At 42.6% G+C, this 25,631-nt stretch overlaps 1 protein-coding gene across 3 annotated transcripts in view; it reads right to left on the bottom strand.

The window, feature by feature from the left end:
• LOC143344794 (uncharacterized) overlaps nucleotides 1-25,631 on the bottom strand; it is a 98,223-nt gene that overhangs the window by 55,749 nt on the left and 16,843 nt on the right. For 2 of the 3 annotated variants that reach the window (XM_076771202.1, XM_076771200.1), the window contains exon 2: nucleotides 22,483-22,536. The gene's annotated coding sequence lies outside the window, so the exon portion shown is untranslated. Of the gene's footprint in view, nucleotides 1-325; nucleotides 373-22,482; nucleotides 22,537-25,631 lie in introns of all 3 variants that reach the window. The other variant, XM_076771203.1, reaches the window with a different exon arrangement.

Here is a 25,631-nt window from a genome sequence, read left to right as displayed (position 1 = left end):
CGTAAAAGATATGTTGTTTTCCGTGGGAGAGCTTTGAATGTTGCAACGCGACAGTACTTTGGTCGATTGCACTAATATTATAAAATTTATTATGTGTACTCTGGATTATCAGAATTGTTTTGCAAGTCTCTTGATTAGAGTGGTTCTGTAAATTAAGATAAGACAGCTACCTTCTAAGGTTAACTCCATTAGAGTAATTGTCCAAAATGTTGTCATACTACAACACACAGACCTGTGCTGCGACTCACGATCATGTGCACCATATTCTACAGATTATAAAACATTGTACCCTCGACGGAGAAAAGAATAAGATATATTACGTCACCTATTCCGGTCCACGCGTTTTCTCAAGAAGCCACGAAAGATGCGTACCTGTAACAGAAAAATAATCTTGCGTTAATCGCATTGCAGAAAATAACACGACCGTTCTAAAAATATAACAGGAACGAAAAAACAATGCGACAAAAATATCAGAGCCCAGACGTGAGTCAGATAACGAGAGCACCGGAGATTAATTCGTCCGCATAAACGATCCCTTTTGCAAACATCGTGATCTCTATACCCGGAACCTCCATTTTTTCCATAAGAAAATACTCGTCTTACATAAATTTCTATGGTTATGAAGGAATATTCCACCGTGTAAAGATATACTTTGCGTTCGAACGGCGGAGCGATCGGATGGTTGAGCATTCAGATAAGGTTGCTATAATAGGATCTCGTACCGCGATCGATATCAGCGTAGTATTTTTTCAGAAAAAAAACCTCTCCATACGGTATCGCGCAGTTTTTACCATCGAGTCGAACGCGCGAATGATTTGCTCGTTCGCGCAGAATCCGCAGAAACGCGCGACGCGTTGTCCTGCCTGTTGGAGTTGCCCGTGATAAAAATACATTCTCGAAAAGTACGGGAGAGGGATGAAGAAACAACGAGAGACTCGATCGAGCGAAGTCAAATATTTGTACGGGGAACCGGCGCGAGCTAGAACGGATCTCAATTCCGCGACTTTTCGCGTATTTTCAAAGGCGTTGCGCGTCGAGAACGAAACAGACCGCGGAAACGTGATTTAACAACGCGATAAAACATCTTTTAAATCGAAAACTCAAATTTATTTCGCTGTTGGCCGGGATTTCGTACCGTGTGAACTACAATCGATAAATTTTCCGTAATTAGTCGTAATCGATTCTACACATTTGTGGAGTGGATAATTTTATCAAGCACAATAATAATTATATTGAAACAATTATCTACAAACAATAATAATTTGATACTTCGGTAATTAATAATGTTTCCCATCTTTTTAACTTGCATGCTTGTAATGATTGTCAGTAGACTTGGTTTCTTTGATAACAGGTTGTATCTGATACTTCTGATATTTTTCTAATATATCGTTGTACACTGTAATCGATATTATCGTGAAAGCAAAAATTTCCACGCGTTGTTAAACGAAATTGACGTCATAGCCCCCGAGTTTCAACTTCTTCGCTCTGCACGAAGTCAATCTTATCATCTTCGTGTCAAACACGGTTTACTGTTTCGATTCGATCGGTATCTGATTACTTGATGTCTACCCGAATATTCGATGCAAGCGAACAGAATTAACCAAGTGGAAAACAGAGACTCGCCTTTGGGGCGAAAGGAGCCCCCCGAACGAGGAAAACTGTTTAGAATAGTCATTTGTTGGTCGTTGGAGCTACTTTTGCACTGATAAATGCCTCACGATAGCGCCTGTCTTATCGGTGGCATACAAACGACCAACGATCACAAAATGCACGGACGAATGTGTGGGCGCATGTGTAGCAAAGTGTGAGCCACGTGGCATCCAAAATCAGTTTGGTCGATCGTCGAGGTGTCTTTCGCGATCTACGCAGTTCTTGGATCCATCGAAAATCGAACGTATTATATCGTATCACAGCGATTATTAATTCAACGCTAATTTTAATGAGTTGTCAATTTGTACGATTATGATTTTCATTCAAGAGTAAGCTCGCAGTCGGAGTCTGATTGAACTTGATTGGCTACTCAAGGCTACTCTTACGCAATGGAGATACATAGGACATCCTTTTGCAAGTTTGCGCGACCAGACGCGATACAAACCAGCGTGTCCAACGGCGGGGATAAAACAAAAGTGTTAAAATAAGAAAATCTGTAAGAAATTATTTCTTGAACGCTGTATCGAGCTAGGTACAAGAAATAGTAACCGAGAACTTCTTTTACTCTTTTACGTAAGTTGCTTTTGTCTCCTTTCGAGGGCCACAATTCGATAAATAATACCGTAGACCGTGGCAACTTCCGTGCACGGTAAATATTTTCCTTGCAATCTTCTTGCAGTAGAACGATCAGGTGTTTCCTTGCGCAACCGATAGACTCGATACGCTTATCGTTTCCCCCCGCTGAAAAGCAGTTTATCAGTCTCCTCGAACCGCACGATAAGCGTGGGGATTTCAGTTGCGAATGGAAATCGTGGCAGAAGTGTCAATGTGTGTTATGGAACACTCTGGAAGAACGAATCGGATGCGTGACGTGGCCGTTTCGAGGAAAATGATTCGCATCGTTGTACTTTGTTCCTTTCGAACACTTGCACGCTGTTTCCGGTGAAATTTTAACGCTTGGCTTCAACTGAAATCAGCAGTGCACCGTGGAAATTCAAATTTGACTTTATATTTCACGTTTCGAGCTATCGTAACGAACGTCCGGTTGTGTGTGATAAATATTTGTTACTAGAATAAAGTCAACAAGATTCTCTGAAATAAAAAGTGACAAAAGGAAGGGTTTTGTGTTTCCCTTGTGCCACAAAGTAAACATATTCTGAAAGCTCACAGTTAGCGACCGTGTATTCAAAGAATGCGTTTCCAAAGTTCAAAGGTCTACAATTACGAACCTGTATATTCGGCCAAAGAACATGTTCTCTGTTTCTCAAAATGTTCTCCAGGTACAATTGCACAATACTGCACATTACTTTCGCTATTTCGGAGTGCAATTTCGCAATTTATTCCATGCTTTTGGAACAGCAGAAATTCCTATTCCATATCGATACTCTTAGCTTGATTTCTATTATGAATTCAAAGATATATTCTATTTTCTGCTTTCGTGGGTCATTTTTAAGTTCGACTCCGAGCAATCGTTTCGTGCATTGCGATATCTCGCGCAATCGCGTCCCTGAACGTCGATATATTACGCGTTCCAAAAGTCTCAAGAGCCAACGATGAAACAACGACTTTTAATTCCGGGCAGGCGTGTATCGAGAATCCGAAACCAACTCTGAAACGGTGATTCCATTTCTCAAAATTACAATTTCATTTACGCAGCGTGTAAAATACATTATTGTCTCTCGAAGCAAACATTCCCGGAGTATACTTCCGGAGGAAAAACTTGTTTGTTTTACGATTCACATTTCAAGTTTGAGCATTCGAAACTTGGGAATATTTTGAATTGGCAAGCATATTTTGAATCTTGGATAACAATTATTTTTAAAAAAGGATAAAACGTGCCTATGGTTGAGAACCCTTGGCCTAGCACGCCGGAACCTCGTGTCAGAAGGCGAAGACGGAGGGGAGGAAAGCTCCGGAGTCGCGCGGCGAGAAAAGCGCGGAACCGGGGACCTTGAGCGCCGCGTACTAGCGTCGGTACGTCCCTGAGCCGCAAACAGGAACACGACGATTATCCGGCAAATGAATGAAATCGAGTGAACCGGTTCACTCGTCGACCACGCGTACGTACGCCGTCGCTCCGGTTCGCTGCGGATCCGCCTTAAACCAGATCCACTTCTTCGTGAATGGCAGCGTCGAGCGTGCAACTATGCGACGGACCTTAACCCATTCCCTGCCAGTGAGGCGTATATGGCGCATGTAAACACACAACGCACACACCGCAGCCGATCGAGGGAAATTCCGCGACTCCAAACAAATCGAAACGATAACATTTTTAAATCCGATTGATGAGAAAAGGTGAAAGTATAGCATGCTTGAGAGTAGCTTGAATCGTTCGTATAATACGAGAATTGACCAGGTATCGTCTCCCAGGTGGGAAATTGCCTAATCTTATTTAAAGATTCACATATTTCTTCCCTTCTCGAAGATGATTTTCTCGTTGACGAATCGCCACGCAGTTGCTCGGTGTTCGTTCCAATGCTTCTTGTACAAACGGCACGGTCGTCAGTCACACTGTTGACGCTTCGAACGAGATTCCGTGCAACTGTGCAACAATGTTTTCTGTTGTGAATAATTTAACACATTAACGACGAACAAGCTGGCAACTATTAGACACCGTGGGAAGATATATGCGATAGGCGGGGGAGCATAAATTCTGGTCTTTCTAACGTATCGTTCGAATTTCTGTGGTTGCTCGATCCTCGTCACGACACTCATGCGTGGGCGTCTAGCGACCTCTGCTTCGAAAGTATCCGATCGAACACGTGTTAACATTGACCGTCGACTCTTCCGTGGAAATTAACCGATATATGTAGTCAAAATTCTTCTGCAAACTTGGAATAATAATAAAGCGCGTCTCGCAGATTTCTATATAAAATTTGAAGGCTTGTAAGAGCGTAAGTGGTACGCGGCTGTCGCGAAACCATATTTACTCGATATTCTTACTTGTTACGCAAGGCGTTTCCGAGGCACTTTTCCGTGCGATCGAGCTGTCACATTATATAAATCGATCAAGAAAGGCAAACTGCTCGCGGACTTCCTATTCCCCGCTTTCTACGCCCGGTCGTGCTAAAAACGCGCGAAAGAATGTCCTCTGGAACGCGGCGTCGTCGCGACGCTGTCACAGCGAACGCCACTGCGAGCTGACAGACGCAAGAAACGACGCACCGTGTGGCACGTGGAATTCGTAAGAAATTTCGCCCGTCGTGATCCATGTTTTTCTTCGTTGCTCCGCGCGAGTTTCTTCGTCGATGCTTTGCATAAATCGATCAAAAAATGGCGACGAGCGTCTATTCGTTCTTAGCGGGAAGACGCGTATCACGCGACATGGGTAAATAAATTACGAACGTAGGAATAATTTTCGTCGCAAGAAAATTACTTTTTGCTACGGATAAACGTTCCATTGCACGTGGGTCTCTTCCCCTTCGTTCGCTGAGCGCGACTCTGAATTAATAATCCGCAAGTATTTCATCGCCGCGGTGTGCAAGTACAGAGTCCTTGACGAGCAACGTCCGTTTCTTGCTGTTTTGCACCTTGCAACGATCGAATATGGTCCTGGGGAATTGTCACTTTGTTTCGAGGCGTCGAATACGAAATTTAACGACGCGAATGGACAGAATGTTGGATACGGCTCTCGATGGAAGTAACCTACGGTGTGGAAATAATTTGTTTCGTTCGGATAATTTAACATTACACGCTGTCCGGCTTTTCCAGGAGCACGCGCGACTGGAAATAGTCGAACGACGTTACATAATAACAATTTTCGATACACACAAACTTACGATTCGTTTTGTTTCGCGCTGTAGTCGGGACGTATTCGTAGCGCGACAGAAATAAGCGTCTGACGTCATTGAAAACTGCGCGTCGGAAAATATTCAATAAGCAGTTTTTTTCAATATTTCGATCCGTAAAGGAACCTATATTTTACGTCTCTGAAGTATTGGCACAGCATGGTTGTTGTGATACAAATGCTTGTAACCGTTAAACAACTTAATTTGAAGGAAAAGCTCTTCTGACATGTTCGTTCATTATCTATTTTAGTTTATCACATAACAGAAGCGATAATATGTTCACAAAACAATAACAAAAATTATACCTTGTCTTTTTCCTACATGTTTGATAATATTAAAGATTCCCGCGATAGAATAACAATTCGCGTTTCAAATAGTATAATTACCAAGGGTGTTTTAGAGTATACGTCAGTAAATGATCGTGCGCGTTAATAAGCAGTCACGCCGAATGTTATTTGTCATCGTGAGCTTGTTGTACCACGTACAATGGACAACGTTAAACATACCTTGTACGTTTCAAAATGGCCTCGCTAAGCCAGGCAGTTTATGCGTCGCGTTATCGAACAGAAGACCAGAAGTGGAAAAGTACTGTTTTAATCAGCCGTACCTCGAGCTGTACGCCTTAATAAGCCGAAGAAACATCTTGCCCACACGTTTCCTATCTAAACGGGGTTAAATCTATGAACATCGGGAAATTTCGTAGGCGCTACTCGCCATTAAAAATTAATTAAATAGTCATTTTCTTAATCCTTTTCGTTAAATTAGAATAAACCGTATACATCTGTATATCATGGACGGAGGGTAGGTGAACCTACATTAATCATGATTTCTGTCTTCTTTCGACCCGCGGAACAGGTTCGTTCATTTTCTGACCCTGAGTCCCTCTTCCGCCCCTTCGCGCGGACAGCCCTTCGTTTGCACGTGTCTCGGTTTTACGCATCTCTGTTCGCACATACAGTCACGCGTCCTCTGACGTAACACGTCGATCATAAAATTTCCAGGTCGATCGAATGCGCGAACACGCACAGAGGCACACACGGCCACGTGTGTTTCTTGCGTGTGTTGCTCGCTTCGCTCGGCCACGGTCACCGCGAGACCTTCTTACGCAGGCTGCACGCGCGCGTGTACATTCCGCGACGTTAATGTCCATTGTTCTCCATCGGCGCCCTCTGCGACGCCTTTTTGCAAAAGCATCTCGAACGAACAAAAACGTTCTAGGTCGCGACGAACGAAACGAGCGAGAGAGGGGCGGGACATTTAAATTGCAAATCGCGATTCTTCTAGAAAATTTCTACGCTTCGTAACGTCGAAAAACGTAAAAAAAAATCAGGTCGTAGCGTCTAAGAAGTATGGAAAAATCGTATGATATATTTGTTATATTCGTATAAACGATGTCACGTATAATAAATATACTCCTCTCGCGTGCCTTTTTCTGGAACCAGTTTTGCTCGAAGATATCAACAAGAAAGGAATATCTTTATTTAGCATATATCATGTTGTGTAATAAGTTTGTTCGCGTCGACAGCGATACTTTAATGCTACAAACTTTTACCACGCAACCGGGCGATTAATAACGAAAGATGCTGGATAAAAAAGCAATCGTACAAAAGAAACGACCCATGACTCACGTTTGGAAAAGATGTTTTTCGCCACTATAACGATAATCCATGTATGTTCGAGGGGACAAGAATCATCGTATTCGTCTAAATTTTACTTATTTCGTCCATTGAAAGCCACATATATAAAATTGCGATAATATCGTTACGAAGGAACTTGTCCAACACAAGTCGAGCACGAATTAGTCTTCCAGTAAACATCTTGCAACGAATACCTAACCGTAATCGGCCTCAAAACGTGTCTTTCATGTTAAACGGGAATCGATCGACGCCCCGTACGACTCGTTTCGTGCAAATCGATGGACAAAAACGTCGAGACTGCGACAATCGAAACGAATGGGTCGATCGAACGGGGCTAGACGGGCTGTTTAAATTGCAAATGGCGAATTTTCTAGAAAACGGTTGCGATAAACGAATCTATTAACGAGCTCGCGCACGCGCCCGCGCTCTAGCTCTCGCTGTTTCTTTCTGCGGTTTTGTTTCTCCGTCTGCGCGCCGCGGCAGCGCCTTTATGCTGCTAATTACGCCAGGAAACGGTATTTCTTCCTCATTAATATTTCCTACGGCTAGGCGACTTCGTAATACTTCGCCTTTAAATGCGCCAAACGATCGACGTTTCCCTCGTCGACTCCGCTTCCGCGTTCGGCCATCAATCGGTCGATTTTTCCGACGCAGAAATGCTCGCGACCGTGTCAATTCGCGAGACGAATCGTGAATTGTGCTCGTACGACATTCTCGCGAGAGGTTTCGCAACCGATAATTAAAACACTTCAAGACACTTTACTTAAAAACGCAAAATGTCTCAAACTCCATTTTACTAACAGTGATTTATGTTAAATTATTACATTTTCGACTCGCGTGAACTGTTGTCGATATTTTAAACGACTGATATCTGAATATTTTGTTCGCAAAGTCTGAACGAATACGACTCGAAGAAACAATTCCAAATAAATTCGACCAAGCTTTGGGGGGTGTTTATATCGTTGCGAATATCGCGAACGCCCTATTTGCAATTACGCCCCATTGTGTTGTCGGGGAAAAGTAGAAGAGAGTCGGTCCTTACCGACCGAATTATTGATCCAACGAACCCGGTTTGAATTTTAATTCAGCCAGCGGAACTGGTTGCAATGAAAATTAATTTACGACCGTGATATTAGTAAGTATCGTTTCGTGTTTCTAACATTTCGTACACAGTAAACGTTGCACGTAAAAGTTATCTAATAAGAGAATAAACAGAAGCAAATGAACGAAAAGTTTAGTTTCTCTTCTATTATCGAACTCTTATCTATCTAAAGAACGTTAAGCGTGGAACTTCTTCCTTGTCTGTGTCGAGTACCGCGAACGATCATTTTTCCAACGAATGTCTCAAACGATACATGCCTTTTAATAATGAAAATATCGACTGGCGTAAACGGAAAGTCCAGTACGTGGGTTGAAACGCGAATGGAATTCCAAACGCGCCGCGTCGCGCGTATTCGTAGCGCTATGTATCCCGATCTCTCATGCGAAGGTGTTGCAAAACGCGAATTCTTGCAACCTCCTACTCGTTAGAGAATCATAATTTGCATAATGTATCTACAACCTAACAACGCGTAATATTTCATCGTAACATCGAAAGGGAATATCTTCTTTTTTTTTTTCGACAATCGCGATCTTGAACTTCTCGAAATGTCACCGTGCCCGTTGCACAAAATGCACGACGTCTTATCAAAACCTTTCGTAACACGGTTGGCGTTCGTTGCGGAAAATCCGCGTATCATTCCCGCGGGCTCACGGTCGTGTTTACCACCTACAATCGGCGATATTTACAGACTGCGCTCGTGTTACGGTGGCACACGCGATTTCCTAGTCGCTGGATGAAACAACGGAACCGTTTCTGCACGCAACGTTACTCCAATCAATATGGCCGCCAGAAGGGGAGGCGTCCTCCACCGAAACAGGGGAAAACTTGTTAAAGGCGTATTTACCAATGAAATTTCGACGCTACGATGGTATTTGGGTGGTCCACTTCTGGATACAAATTTCTAGATTCACGTATTAACCTCTTACCAAGTTGAATGGAAGTCTCAAAAATTAATGTGGCTGATCGTTCCTACGTGTGCGAGATTCGAGGGAACTATTTCCCTAGCTATTATTTTTCGCGAATTTCGCTGGTTTCTATGGTATTTGCGATACACTCGGAGCCATCCGTAGCGATTACACAAGAGAGCGATTGCGCGGCTCGGCCAAGTACAGCGCAATGCCATAATGTTAAATGCAATGTCGACGTTGCACCGTGGACACGCGTAGCTTCGATAACAACTTTGGCTAAGAGACACACGCACGTGCGTGTTGGGCGTGTCTCGGACGGGAATCGGTCTAGCCATTCATAAACCGTCGAGATAACAGAGAAGTAGTTTCGAAATTTTTTGGAAAATTTCAGATTTAAATCGATGGAAGAAAAATATATTAACCTCCATCGAGTATTCTGTATTTAGAAAAACACTCTATTGGATCATTCTGGATTGATTTTCCATTATTTGAATTTACTACTACAACGTGTTTGTTATATTCCTTTCGAATTTCGTCTTCTTTGGTTTTCTTTTTAGAAATTGTTTGCGCGACTCATCAAAGTAATCGAGAAACGAGGAAGATCCTCAAGTATTTTTTCTTCTTATCAGAGCCACCTTGAGAAAACTACAGCCAAGAAGATTGCTCATATTGTCAAATAAAGTAACTTTTCTTCTTCGATGCTCGAAGTTCGAGAAAAGTCATTCGAGGTATATTTAATTTGTTTTTCGTTACGAAGTAGAACATAATTTGCCTGTCAGTAAACACCTTTCGACAAATACCTTTCCGTAATCGGCCTGGAAACGTGTTTCCCATGTTAAACACCATCGTCGCGACGCATTTTGCAATTGTTTACACCGTCCATCGGATGTTGATGCATTCGATCACGATTCGGCTTCCCTTTCGTTAATTGCGTTATATAATTTCATCCTTTGTCTTCCAGCCGCATGTCGGTTGCGTAACGAAACGCTAATACTTCGGTACATTGCGAACAACATTGTGAATTTGACGGAGGCGAATGTCAATTAAGATCGTTTCGCGATTGTGTCGCACGTATCGTGACAATCGGATCGAATTTGTCCATTAAATCTCGAAGAATTTATCGTTCGACAGCCGCGTGGCATCCTACGCGATAAACGCGATAATCGGGTCTGGTTTCGGGCGATGATTCAAAAGAGATTATTTTTGGGTAGGAATTTTAGTGATCTCAGACATGTCTTCCTTATCTATGTAGAATTATGGCCAACTCGTTGATAATGATTTCTTTATTTGTACCGCGGAAATAGATCGAATCTTGAAATAAATAACTAAGTGGAAAAAGAAAAAGAACATAAATCCATGTCATGCATCTGTTATCACGTAATTACTATGGATATACTAAATAGAAAAAAATATATACAACACACTTAATCAAATATTTTTTGTTGACCAATCGGGGTAAATAGCTTTTTAGCATAGATGGAAATAGCTTATACAACGTAGGGTAATAAATTCATGTAGAAAAAAGTTATATGTAGAATTGAAAAATCAGTTTTTGAATTAATTTGCTAACTAAAACAATGAAAATGTATAATGCGATGTGATCGTGATATTAACGAGCAAACAAACCTACAATTGCTTATTATTTTAATCTACTCTGTTATGAAATCGATACGTAGAGTTTCGAGTAGTGTTTCATAATATTTCTACGGCTACACTCGTACGATAAGAACATCGTTTTGACGAGTTACGAAATAAAGTCTAACCAAGCAGTAACAGCTACAATAATTTGGTATTGATAACGGTTATCAAGGGGAATTATACAAAATCTTCCAATCGGTTCCCTTCGGGAAACGTTCTGACCCATTTAAATCAGATAAAAGGCGGCTACGGATCAATTTCTCGCCGTAACGATGGAAAAACTTCGTTTGTTCTCGATCGAGGTCACTGGACACGAAAAAAATCAACGCTTTCGGCGTATTTACAAACACGTGGTTGTTTCATAACGAGTAACAAACAAGTTTATGCAACACGGAAGCCCACGATGGCCCGTGAAATTGATTTCAGTAACTGCGTAATCGCGTGTTGCAATTACAGGAAAAATATGAATGTTTAATCTACTTAAATTTGAAATTGTCTATCGTCATTCGAATTTTCATTTAAAATTGCAATCCATCAAATATTTAAATGATCGGAGCGCTCGAATATTCGACCGAAGAAAAATCGTACGTGTAGCTACAACGTTACATCCAACCAGCAGTTATCAAGAATGACATGTTTCTGTTTCGTTAGAGCATTAATCAAGTATCATTATGATCCCGACAAAAGGTCAATCTCCACTCTCTCACGCCATTTATTTATCAACAGACAACACGTGTCCGACTGTAATATACTTTTCGTGGTCGTCGACGATTTTCCCTGTAAAAATACGGTTCGACGACAAATCGAATGCACGCGCTCGCCCGCGCGCGATCTATAAATCGATCCGGAGCATCGATCTCCGCGACCTTGGCAAAGATCGCGAGAGGTTCCACGTTTACGAAGCTCGATCATGACCGACTAGGTCCACTCCAGTGATTGCTCAACGGAATGATCGCGAGCCCGCAATGAAACGCTCGTTTGGCTGCGCCCGAGTCGTGAATATCGCGAAGAAACACGTGAATGGCCAGTGAATCGAAAATTTCCGTCAGCTAGCGTGGAAATGCCGAGCACTAATTGAATTCGTAATGGCCGTCGACGTTTGCGTCAGTTTCGTTAACCCTGACCACGGAATTCCGCGCTAACCGAGTGCCTTCACGTGATTTCTTGAAACGTGTGAACTGTGAACTGCACACTGCGTAGCGTGATTGCTATAATTGTCCGTCGATAACAGTAATTATACAGTTGCCAAGCTGGTGATATATTTAAAATTGAATTCTTCTTAAACTGTTTTTCACCATATAATTTTATTTAAACGACCACTGTCGATCGTAAGGTTCGAACAAAAACGATAAATAGTTTCTCAGAACCACGATCGACGTTATTGATTATTAATATTTTTAGTTTACGTAACGAGCGTAGCTTTCAAAGTCCTGATTATCTTTGTTCATTCTTCGAACTCGGTAATCAGTGAACAGAAATAGGATGCCTTCCTTCGCGATAGTGATCAATCGACAGATTAATTACCGAAGTACTCGGCAATGTGGCTTCTTCGTAAACACAGTTGCAAAGTTTAATCGATCGAAGAGACGCGTGAGATTTTGCTGCAATAATTTGCCAACGATACGTGTTTTAAAAAAGCTGACACGAAAGATCAATCTTGGCTGTAAAATTAAGTTCTTTTGGATGCTCGGTTACATAAGTCTAACATTCTATCGAAATAAAAAACGTAGACCATTTCTTGGGATCGTAGAATTAATTTTCGTTTTATTGCGGAAATAAACGTTACATGTGTAAGACGATGTATCGTTATCTTTATTAATTTCACGTCTTAGACGACGGTTGATCGAACAAAATATCACGATCGATACGCCGATTATTTGAACATGCAAATATTAAAACGCTTATCTTGAGTGAAATTTAATTTTTCGAGTTTATGTCGCTCTCCATGCCACGAAGCAGTATGAACAGTTGTACACACGATCGAACAATGGAACGGGAATACGATTATCGATTCGCACGTACTTATCAGAAAGCAATCCACGCTCCTCGCTCTCGTTCAACGATCGCAGAGAAACCTATTACACGATCCTTTACGTAACGTCGACGACGATTTTGAATAATTCACCGTGATTCTTTTAGTTGGAGACGCTCGGTCTCGCTCGCGACGTTAATCGATGTATTTATTTTCGTCGAATTTTACGTGTCGCCTCGCGAACCCGTGGTTAACGAATAAAACGAAATCCTCGTGTCGTAACCACATACATTCTCCCGTTTAATCTAAATTTAACTGTTAGATGTTGTTCGTAATATCCAACGTTACAACCCGTGAATATTCAGCAACTCGAAATGTCATGTCAAGACAGTATTGGGTGAAAGCAGTTTGAAATTGTGTGTGGTCAAGGCCTATGGTTGTTATTTAGATGCTTCGAGTATAATAGAAACGTTTAGAGACGTCTTTCAACGTGTATTTAAGATCTCAAACCTTGAAACCGAGACCCACACGAAGTATAATTTACTCGATTTTTCCAGCCTGAAATATTTCGTTCTATTTCTATTTTATGCTTGTTCGATTTTGCACGAAGAATGGTATTTATAGAATCTTATAGCACTGTTGTTTGTTGTTCTATTCTGTATTCTATTTAAGTGTCCCCGATATTATTAGATACTTCTAGCTGCCAGTATCCTATCCATAGAACAGGCCGCAGCATTAAGAAGCAAAATTTGTATCTGCGATAAATTATGTTTATCTAGAAATCGAACATGAATATTGAGAAAACCTTTTGGTACTTAACGATGACATACAAATAATTTAAATTCGAAACGTTTTATCTGCTTTATATAACGCGAACGTAATGCAACTAATTATTTGATAATAATTTAAATTTGCCTCGATGAATCCCTGCTACGCTTAGGTTTGACCCATTTTGTTCTCGCGTTTAATAATTTGTGCATTGTATAACTTCTCTCTAAGGAAGGGAAATTTTTAGAACGTTTTTTCATGACGAAACATGGTCAATGTTTTTTACCTTCGACGATACAATTAATACGTATTCAACGTAAACGCTAAATTGCTCCAGGAAGACAAATTGTACAGATATTACAGCAAATTCAAAGCCAACTTCCATCGCGTTAAAACGTCCAACAAAAACCAAACGGCTAATGAAGGAAACTGGTACGACATAAGTATCGTTCGGCTCGTTTCCTGCGGTAATGAGGAGAAACCATACATTTTTATGCGCATTTGTTAGTACCGCGACGATGCGTTTGTCTCGTTCCTCGTCTCTGCAATATCCTGTCTAACCCTGGCAGCGATCGATCAACGATCGATCGGCCTTCGAGCGATGAAATATTGCGCGCAACGCACAAGGCCAGTTTACTAGTGGGTCAGTTGAGAATGTTTTGGTCGATCGAGTCGATAGCAATCAATGTCGTTTATAAGCAATATTTTGCAAAAGTACCGGATTCAGAAAGCTGTACAAATATATTTCGACCAATTTTCCGAACGTTTCCGGAACTCTAGATTACTTTACTTTGATCCCTCGTCGTTTGAGATTTGCAATTATTTCGTCGACGTGAAATCATGAAGTATTTTTAGTCATATATTGCCCTCCGGGGTATCCATTCGATATCGAAATCTATACACTAAAATAACCGAGAAAATCGGGAGAATATTCCAGCTCGTGGAAATCTCCAGTCAATCCCCGACTGTCGATGAACGATAAACGAGAACGAACCGATAGGCACGATCGCGAGAATTAATTGAATATGATTTTTCGCGCTACGCTGCGCCCGAACGTCAGCGATTCCTGCTCAATTGATTAGCGAATTCTTATTGAGAGGCAGAACGGTTTCCATTCCGTTCTCCTCGCGATAAAACGATTTATTTCGCATGCCGGTCGAGATTAAACTTTCGCGACTTCTTGCACCTGCCGGTGTCATTGATCGTGCATTCGCTTTTATGAATCTCTCTGCGTCGTCTGTAAAAAAAAAAAAAAGAACTATCGAGACTTGAACTTTTCGACGATCGAAAATTACATGGACAATCGATGTACGGTTCTAACGTTGAAATTACAATTTTAACATTTTCGTCTTGAAAGTGTCGAGAGATAGATTTTGTAGTAAAATTGTCGGACCACCGATTTGTCAATAAATCTTTTCTCCCGTGATTATCGTGTTAATTTGCACTCGTGGTAATGGAGACGATTGAAATACTTCGTCTGGGCGGTATCACGGCGAAAGAATGTTAAGAGGCGCGCAAGAATGATCGCAATTCGAGTATCAACTGACGCGATCGATCGTCGGAGCCGCAAGTATGGCGTTTTACGGCACCGTGACCTGCGACATGGAATTAGTTCGCTTGGTGATCCTCAATTACGGAAGGGTCCGGGGACTCGCATTTCAGTGACCTTGGAGTGGAACGTGACAGCAACAGGCCCATTATTTAACGCAACAGCGTAATCATCGCCGACGTAACGACAGCATAATTTGCAATGTTACGTTCCGAGCTGTCTCCTCTATGAACTGACGCACAGTGTTCGAGAATTCTAAAGAGCCGCCCACAAGCGATATATTTTCAATTCGTTGGTATCCGTTCGATTTTTATCATTCGCGTCTTTACCCTATCGTTCATATTTCAGTGTGGTGTTACCGAGAATGGAAAAAATTCAGAGGAAGTTAGATGAAGTCCACAGAACAGAGTGTACACGTTTAATGGTAATTGCAAACGCAGACTCGACGTACAAATTTGATTAACGCTCTCCGTATAAGTCAAACTATCGCTTCTGCACGAGACTCGGCGGTTTTTTTATTGCAATTCTTATCGATGCTTTTTGTACACTGTAAAATTATTCCTTTTTTCGGATGCAAGAATAATAAAGTATAATTACGGATCTATTTTATTAATATTTTATACTTTCGTTTGTAACGGGAAGTGGCTGATCAAATGGAACGACAAATTTTCATCGGTTATTCCACGATGGACGATCCTGACCACTTCAATATCGAACGCGAGATTTTTTGGATTCGCTGAAATATCGCTGAGCAATCGATGATGTAACGGGACGCTAGGCGCAGTGGAATAGTACCAGCTGTAGCCAGACTGCCCGATGAAGAATTAGTCGAACTATCCTTATTTGCATACTGTAATAAATGCACTCGATTTACAAACACTTTTTATACATTTTGACATTTACTTATTCAAAAATTTTCTATTTATTCTGATCGATTAAATTTCTCTACTCCCTAAATATGGAAGATTGAATCTCTCGAAACTGTCAGAATAATAAATTAATTATATTAACCCGTTCTCGATTCCAATTCTATTTACAATATATCTTATTACATCGACAGTTATCGAAACAAAGATTGAAAAGTCGACGCTAATGGGGAATTTCGATTATTTTCTTCACAAGTAACTGACACTGACACAACGGTTAGGCAGAATTTTCCAGCGCGTGGTCCTTGAGCCACTTAAAGTGAATTCGTGCCGCAGATAAGAAGCACGCGTGCAAGTTTTTATGCTCGAAAAGAGACGCGACGCGCTCGTAAAAATTTGAACGAACGACCGACGACGGTTTCGTGTCCCGAATCGGCGATCGTCCTCGCGACGACGACAAACAATCGGCCAGAATTCGTCCACGGGACGACGAAATCACCACTGACACGCAATACAAAATCTTCTAGTCATAAAATTTATTGTACTACAAGACATAAAACATGATACTATGTAAGTAGAATGTGAAACGTCTGACCTAGTACGAGCAATAGTTACTGCGATTGCCACTTAATTTTTGCAATATTTTATTCTGAACCTTCAAACTCGAAACTCGTGGTTATTAAAATCAGTGGTCGTTCCTGTTTTCTATTAATTATTATACTCCTATCAACGCGTTAATAGTTTCGATGTTTTGTCCGGTGGACCTGCTAACCATTGCACGTAATTTTTCACTCGCTTCACACGAAAACAGCACCGATCTCCGATGTTTTCGAATTATCAGATCGACGAGACTGAGTTTGCAACGTCTTTAGGCGTCGGTGGAACGGTTCCTGCCGAAATCAGACAATTATTTTGGTCCCGTCGCGGACCGATTCTGGTCCACGGTGGGTCGCCGTGGCCGAAAATACCGGCACAGAAAGAAATCCGTGCTCGGTCGCCGATGGGCGATTGGTTAATCGCGCATATTGTATAGGTGGAAAAGAAATGGAGAGGAGGAGGGGAGGCGAGAAACCACCGGGGTAACGTCCACTGCCAAAAAGTCAATGTGGCAATCGCCGCGTTCTTTCGCTCGGTCTGCCAGCTCAGCTCGCTCTGCCATCGTTTTAATTTAAGACACCCCTTCAAATGTCACGAATACGCATTCCGTTCCGCGCCGTCTCATCGCCGGTACGAAAACACGCAGCTTTCCTGCAGGACCGTACGTTTTCCTCGTATTCGACGAACCTCCGTCGCGTGACTCACTTTAAGAGCTTACGGAAACGCTCTTATGCAAGCCGGACCGCGGACGTTTCTTTAAATAATGTTGCCAGTCGTAAAACGATTTGCCAGGCGCTAAGCTTTTCGCTGGCCTTCAAGCGATGCTTAATTTGGACCGCAAAGACTGGAGTACGGTTACGATGCTCGTTCCAATAATTGTTCGACGTCCTCTCCCGCAGTGTGTCTCGATCGAAGGAAACTGTTTCGCCCCGGACAAATGAAACGGGGCCATCCCCTCCACTGACTCTGTTTATCTAGCGCGATCCCGTTGACTCGTGGGATCGAATTCGATGGAAATGTGCTTGAAATAATATTCAAACAAAAAGGAACATACCGTCGATGTTATTTCTTCGATTTGCTTTTTTATTTTAATCGAAAGCTTCACGTCGTATCGACAACGAAGTCATTAGCGACATAGATTATTATTTGTCGGCGATTAAATAGATTCGTAGAGTGATTTTCGGTATTATTAAAAGCTTCAAAACGTTAGTTTTAATCGATTTGGAACAACCTGTACCGTGCACCTTAATGCACAATTTAAAATCTAACAATCTAGATTTGTTTCAGCCGTGACAAAGTGAATATTCCAAGTTTTAAAAGTTCCTAATTTGTCTGAGAGAATGGCTTCCTCCAAACTCACCCCCGAGGCATCTGAAAACGAGTGTGCCCAATTGCGTTTCTTCCAACCGAGGTTTCGTTTTAGAAGGAGTTTCGAGGCTGTAGACTCGATGGACGCGAATCTTGTCGCGAAGACGCAAACAGGAAAGAGGCAGAGGCGATACAATCTCCGAGCGGGACGATCGACCTATTTCAGGCGTCGGGCCAATTACCGATCCAGAGATCTCAATTAATCTGTCACCCTCCCGCGGTGCAGCTAACCCGAGGACTCCCGTTTCCGCGCGGACTCGTAATAACGACCAAACGAGCCGGCTGCGCAGCCACGTCGACCCACATTTATAAATAGAAAGGCCTCATCTCCATCGGAGCGAAGGTGCGCGTCGTGTGTCACCCCAGGAATACCACGGCCGACCGAGTGACCGGCCGCCTCGGTGTGAATGGGCCTTCAACCGCACAGACAAATTGTGCATCGCGAACGACCAACACAAATTTCAGATTCGTTCGCAAACTAGCCATTATCTGACTCCTTGTTCGCTTGGAAACCTTTATAATATTATTGCATATTCTGAAAGTGTGAAGAACCTTCCACGATCCAATCAGGTTTCCCTTTACACCCTACGGGCTGTGAATAAATTATAGAAATATGTTGTACCATTGTACGTATAATACATGTCCGAGAATAAAAATCTTTCGATAATTCGTAATAATATGTTTCACTGTTTGCCCCAAATATCAATATTTCGAGGATGTTTCGAAAGCAAATAGCATACTATATAGCAACAATATTGTTATACAGTATACGTAATAGTGTTTGAACATTCTCGGTTGAGTCGAGGGCTGAATAGTCTCTCAATATGAATCACTAATTAATGTACATGAACAAATAAGTGTTTATCAGTGATGGAGCAGCCCATTTGTACCATCTGCACTATTTGGATGACAGATGTTGATATTCACAAGTACATGTTACTTTAATTACCTATATCTCTTACGTTATCGAGACAGTATACCTAATATTTTACACGTAGGAACGGAGATCTGTAATCTACCCTTTTGCTAAAGTAGGTTAAAATCGGGGGGAACAGGTTGTCGGCTGTCCTTCGTTTATTATCGAGAAGCTTGTAAATATGTCACCTGAAAGGGGGTCTTCTCGCGTTTCGGAAGTTACCAGTGAGGTTTAATGAAGCTACTTTTAGTATCTCTGTACTCTCGAATATTTAACAAGCATGATATTTTCATAAACTTCCAATGAAGTTAAATTCGAATTCACCGTAGATCGTCGATAATTATCTGACAAAGGTAAATAGGTTCCATCTTGGTTACCTCGATTATTGCAAGAATTGTCAGCCCTATTTTCCAGCTGTCGAACGTTTCCTATCCGATATCGTACGCGTCCACGCGATACGAGCGATTTTAATCGCGCGACCATTCGATATTTTCGACGAAGTCGGATCGAATTTCCACGAAACCCCGTGTGGCAACGCGAATCGCACGTTTTTCTTTCCGCGGAAAGCGCCCTCCTGTTTCGCGAAGAGGACAACCCAGCACCCGTTCACCACAACAACGCTATTTATGCCACTTGCTCTGGGAATAGTCGCATTGGCCTGGCTCCAGACCGTATTTTTCACTTCCATCTAAAGCCCGCGGAGCAAAAATGTTCGGAAGCGAACGCGATCAAATATTACAACCCCACTGGAATCTTAAAATAATTTTATCGAATTAAACAATCTTATAAATTCATAATTTTGGTCTTCTTTGGTAAGACTGCTCTGTCGAAGATTCAGTACCGAGGTCGAGACATTACACAGCTTTTGCTCCAAAATCAAAATAGTACACATTCGTCTGCGCATATTTCACTGGGGAAATTGTAAGAAGTATGTATTCCCGCGTTTTTATTTATAACGTTTTCCAGATATTGCGTTTTCTATTTTGCAAAACGGCGATCAAAGCGTTGTAAGAACGAAGTTGTTTTGGTCGTCGTGAGCGATCGATCGATCCCGAAGACGCAAATAAAGCAACATCTGGCAGCGCGTTCGCGATCGCGCGCTTCGAAAGCGATCGACCGGTACGCGCGCCGCTTTGTTGCACGCTTAATGTCGTATCTAATAATGTAGCAAGGCCGTTCTTCTCGATGTACCCATGAATGCCCGCGCTGGCCATCGTTACGACACACGTTCTGTTGATTTAAATTTTAACAACGCCGCGAACGGACCCTTAACGTCCTCGCGATGCGACGATAAATCAGCCTCGCGGCGCTCTGCGATGCCAGCGGAGGAGCTGGCACGCGTTACCCTTTATTGCGCGACCGAGGAAATTGGAAAATTCTCGGGCTGCCCGTCCGGAAGACGCGACTCGACCAAGAAAATTGTGGCTAGATAAATTGCGGAACGTCGCGAAATACGGGCGAGATACGCCCCTGCGGAATCGAATCGATTTAGATTCGAATAAACGTCACTTAGCCAAACGCTCCAACACCGGATAAAACCGAAAATTTCCATCCAAATAAAAATTACGGAATTCTACTTAACACGTTCACTGCCAGATCAAAACCGTATAATATTCTGCTAAAGTAAAATTTTGTTTCAGTACTCATTTCCTTAACCTCGTTAAAATTCACAAACTCTATCCAAATCTAGTTTTCTGAACGTCTTAACTCGAGAATGAATTTTTCTAGTATCATAATGAATTTTTCAAATATCAAGACGCATGTTGTAATCCCCGTTGCAAGATTGAATTTTTTGTATGTATAGTTAGACTAGAGACAAAGCCCCAGTATTTAGAGTGATCCTATATAACATTTCTACATCCGCGAGAATCATAAATTGGAACTCGTGGACAGTTGTGTGTGTCACGTGGCTAATCCCGACATGGGTGATCCCAACATTTAGAGCGGGCTGTTTTCCAACAATCTCGGAACAATAAACGCAGACACGTAAATCAGAAATCTCGTCGACGAGCGGTGTACTCTGCGGATGCCAATGGCCTAACCCAGATAACGCTGAATCTTTCTCCGCGAAAATAATTTGGATGCACGTTACAGGCCAATAATGACAGTAATATTCTGAAAGGATCGAAAGAAAATCCACGAAAAGAGATTTGCAAACGGGAGACTATATATAACTCCTCGGACGCTTGTAAATTTCAATCTGTTGAGATTCAGTCGTCTTCTTATGCTATATTATGTACACAAGGTGTCATGATTTAGTATTCCCAGTCGAACCAGTCACACGTTATTAGTTGGGTATACGCCGCCACATCGCTCCGCTTGTCAGACTCACGTGAATGCAGACTCTACCAATCACTTACAAGCACATCTACTTCCAGCGTGCTAACTGCCGACCATAAGTCATCGGGCACTTGCTTGGCTGGTTTGGAAAATGCAAATTAAGATACACGCACTGCCTTCTGTAATTATTATTTAGCAAGTTATTACTTAAAGCAAAATTCATAACGCGTACGTATTTATTACGCGTCGTTGCACGTTATGTTTATGGACTATTATAGAAGTTACTTATTTTTAAGTTTTTGGTAATATTCCACAAAATATAATTCGATTCACTTGTCTACTGGGAGGCTATTCCAACACCGTATGTTGTCCTATATCATTTTTATTCTTCTCGCGTATGTATCGTGTACAAGCGACGAAGTCATTTGGCACCAATGCACAACTTGCACACTCGCGTAACTACCATTTAAATTTGTACAGGCTAGAAAAACAATTTATCTATAAAAAAGAAACTTTCAATTCCATTTGCCTGAATTTTTAACTATAGATTATACTTTTCAATGTCTACGCGTCTTAATTTAATTATACGATGTGAATTCGATTTCTCGCTTGGGTTTCAATTTCCACGCGTTATTACGAGAAATTTCGTCAGTGAAGCTTCGTCCGTTGATTAACGGTCGACCTTTACCACGCAAGCCGGTAAAAGTTTATTTGTTGCTCAATATTTCCTGCGTAATGGCGAGAACAACATTCGCATTTGTCATCGGAAGAAATGCAGAGGCGGTTTGATTTATCATTCCAAAGGGGCATACGTCTTAGTTGATCGTGTACACGAAAGCAAGGGACGATTATTAACTACTACTGGTCATCGCTTTATCGACGCTAGGAAACGTTTCGTTAATTATACGCGTGATTTATTGCGCGCGTCGCGCGAACACGTTACTCGAGATGCGCGCCGATAAGATCGATTTCGAATCGTCGACGGTTTATTAAATTAGCGAAAATTAATGCTCCGGGAGAATAAAAATATTATTCGACTTGTCGAATCGACAGTTTCACGCGATCGTTCGAGGGTTGGATGCGTGTTTCGAGCCAAACGCGGCCCCGAATATTTACAGAGAGCATTATAAATGTACGACGCGGTCGAGTGGACGAAAGGCGCGCGCCAGAAGCGGAATATTAAGCTAAAACGACCGGAAGTGAGTCAGCGTTACGCGCGCATTACGTCGCGGAATTATGATGTAACAGGGCGAACCGAAACTTGTTTCGGCCTTTGTGTCGCGGATCCCCCGGACGTCCTACTGTTATGAATCTCCTTTAACGACGCCAATTTATCGCGTCGTTAAATTATTCAACGAAACGTCGACCCACGATACAAGCCGCTGTAAAAAAGGCGGCGATTATACGAACAAGTGTCGCGAAACAAGGCGAAAGCAACGTTACCTTGCGTGGCCTCGCCGTGGTTGATCGCCGGCGTCGCGTTGCTCGGTGTCCGTTCTGAAAACAGAAAGAAAAATGTTCTTCGTTAGCCTCCGTGCGTACATATTTCGTGGCACGGGAATCACGATTAAGTCCTTTTCTTACGCGAGCCGAGTTGCATAAGCGACGCGAACATTAGCATTGAAATCGGTGACGTAACTGGGAATCGGATCGCGGACATTTTTCTTTTCGGGACGAATCGTTTATGTTAGAAACAATATAAGGGATTGGATCGATCGATGCCTCGTGAGTTTCGGAAATATTGATATTAAAATTCGCAGAGAAAGTGGAAAACTTTCACCGAACGATCGAACAAAACGGTGACATCGATGGCGATTCAGAGATCGTCGATCGGTTCGTATCGATGAATAAATAATAATTAGCGTGGCCTGTCGCGCGAAACCACAGCGGCTTTTTACGACGATTGCTTCGCTTTCACGAGGCAACCCGCGACAGACACGAGCAACTTTACCGGAAGGAAAGAACCACGTTTGAGGAACGAAATAAAATTATTGTGCTGTAATCGTCAACGTTGTTAAATATTATATTTAAAAAACATTGTAGGACAAATATTTTTCAAGGAATACCCTTTAGTCTGGAGAACGGAAACGTAAAATTCACGATAACCAGCAGCTCTCTAATCGAGTAGAAAGATTTCTCCTTCGATTCGTTCGAGTTCGCGTAACAGTACTGTCCGAGATAAAGGTTTTAAGCGATTTCAATTACAGTTTATCGCAGCGTGATCGTTTTAACGAACGGTTCCGAGCACCGTTTAGCGTCGATTCGCGTAGCATCGGGTAAAAAAAAATGATGGAAATATGCGAGCGACGCCGACCCTGAACTAATGGAGCCCGACCGCTACGTGTTATTAGCGAAGTTCACGGGTCAAAGTTCGAACGATTACTCGCGGGTTTCGCGTATGTCGGTCATGAATGTTTATGCCGGGTGGCCGTGGAACGATTGACCCCGTTGGACAGCCAGGTAGTCAAGAATATTTTATCAGCGCGCTTCCGCGTTTCGTCACGACTTTTCTACGCGTCTAAATTATTCTCGTCGTTCCTCGAAACGTTCTAAAAGAAACTCCAAAGCTTAGAATAATATTTTTTTGAAATTTACTATACTCACAAGTACAAAATATATATTTTCCATCGTTCGGAGCCTATGTTAAATATTTGCTTTGTTTACCTACTCTTATCTCGTGTAAACGAGCTTCGATCCGGGGACCGGAAGTTCTCGGTTACCGCGACGTCCGTAAACAGCGAGGTTCGCGGTTCGTTCGCGTTTCGCGCGTGACTCAACCCGTCCCGATTCAATTTTTAAACCGCCCCGTTCTGTAACCGTGCAGGAAAAAAGCGGAACGGCTGCAGACGCGCATCGACGTCGAAACGCAATCGCGACGCGCCGATGCGCTGGATCAGAAATAGCCGCGCGGCCGGTAATAAAAGTTCTCGGAAGACGGACTCGTCGGCTGTCACCAATTACGGAGCCACGTATGAGACGCAATGCCACGGACCGAAATATTAGGAGTAATTGCTGTACGGGATCGTGTTACGCGGAATCGCGACACGCGAACGCCCCGCCACAGATTAATGGACGCGAATTCGTTCGCCCGTCCATTCTCGACCGGATCGAGATACGAGCAGTCGAAGCTTTTAAGAGTTTAACGAGAGAAAGATGATTCTCGATGCAAAGCTCGACGCTTTCAAACGCGTTTCCACTCGGTTGTTTCCTATGAATAATTGCCATCTTGCGACAAAGTAGATCCGATCGCGGGCGGATCGCGTTTGAAATGTTTTTCTTTCATCGGCGATAAAACCGATGCAAGGGAATTTCCAATGGTTCTATCGTGTAATGGAATCCTGAATCTCGTATATAAATAAATTTAAATATCGGTAGAAAAATTATACGCTGCTCGACGGGTGAAATTTGGAGCGAAAAATGTCACCGGGCGAAGAATAGCTGGGAAAACCGTCTTCCTTTGTCAGAACCGAATGACCTTCTCCCGTATAAAAATGAGCATTTCCGAGAAAGCGGAAGACCTCGCTCTAATTTCCAATAAACCATGAAAATTCTCGTTCCGCTCGTCGCGTCTGTGCATTGTTTGAAATTGTGACGCGGCTGTCAATACGTGTTTGCCAAAGCCTCGGTTTAATACTCGCGCAAAGCACCCGGCTAGGAAAATGAGATTCTCGATACAGGGGCCAGACTTATTGCACGTAAAATTCCTAAACTGTTCGACGTTGCGTTATGACCTGCGGAGAACAATACTCGGGGCGAGAATGAAAGAAAGACGACGATACAAGGGCTTGCGAAAATTATTTCGAACATCCTCGTGAACAGAAAAAATTGTTGAGTTACGTTACAATTTCATGTGCCAGTTTGTACCATATCAAAAGCTAATTTCGATTAATAATCATTTTTTTTAAATTCTAATATCGTCGGTATTTCTGCCTTAAATCCTTACCGGAGCAAGAAGTTACAATGTTCGCGTAATTTTGGTCGCTTGTTCGAGCAACCGTGCAACTTTTGACGCCTCGAAGCGTTCCTTAAGAATCTTAAGACTTCAAAGATTTATTAAGACAGTCCGATTCGAGGGTCGTCTTCAAGTGCTCCTAATTTCGCCTAATGGCGCGAACAGTTTCGAAAGTTTCAAGGGAGCGTCTACGAAGCGTTTCCAGGCTGCGGCCGGTCGAGTGGCCCGAATTAAGGCCCATTTTCACGGCTGGACGACGAGAGGCGCGCCTCTGTTCGCCGGATTCTTTCGAACGCTAAGAGGGAGCGCGTGACCGACGGGGTGGGGGTGGGCGAGAAAGAAACCGAGAGGGTAGTATTGATCGCCGAAAACATTCGCTCTCGACGACCGACTTTTTTCCGCAGAAGAGGAACAGGGAGAAGCGAACGGGGAAAAAGCGGGCGAGTAACGTGTCGCGATTTTTGCATGCACGCTTCCGCGAGGGGGAAAACGGCGGAAAAAAGCGTTGGGGACGAGGGTGGCTATCTCGTTAAGCGGGGAAGTCGAATTACCTTGTCCCTGGAAAATACCTGCGTAACGAGGATAACGAGATACAATTACACGTGTCCAGAAGACGCAAAATATCTATTTGCTTTTTGCC

Source organism: Colletes latitarsis, chromosome 8 (assembly GCF_051014445.1).
Source record: "Colletes latitarsis isolate SP2378_abdomen chromosome 8, iyColLati1, whole genome shotgun sequence".
Taxonomy (NCBI): domain Eukaryota; kingdom Metazoa; phylum Arthropoda; class Insecta; order Hymenoptera; family Colletidae; genus Colletes; species Colletes latitarsis.
This window is presented reverse-complemented; position numbering and strand designations above follow the sequence as displayed.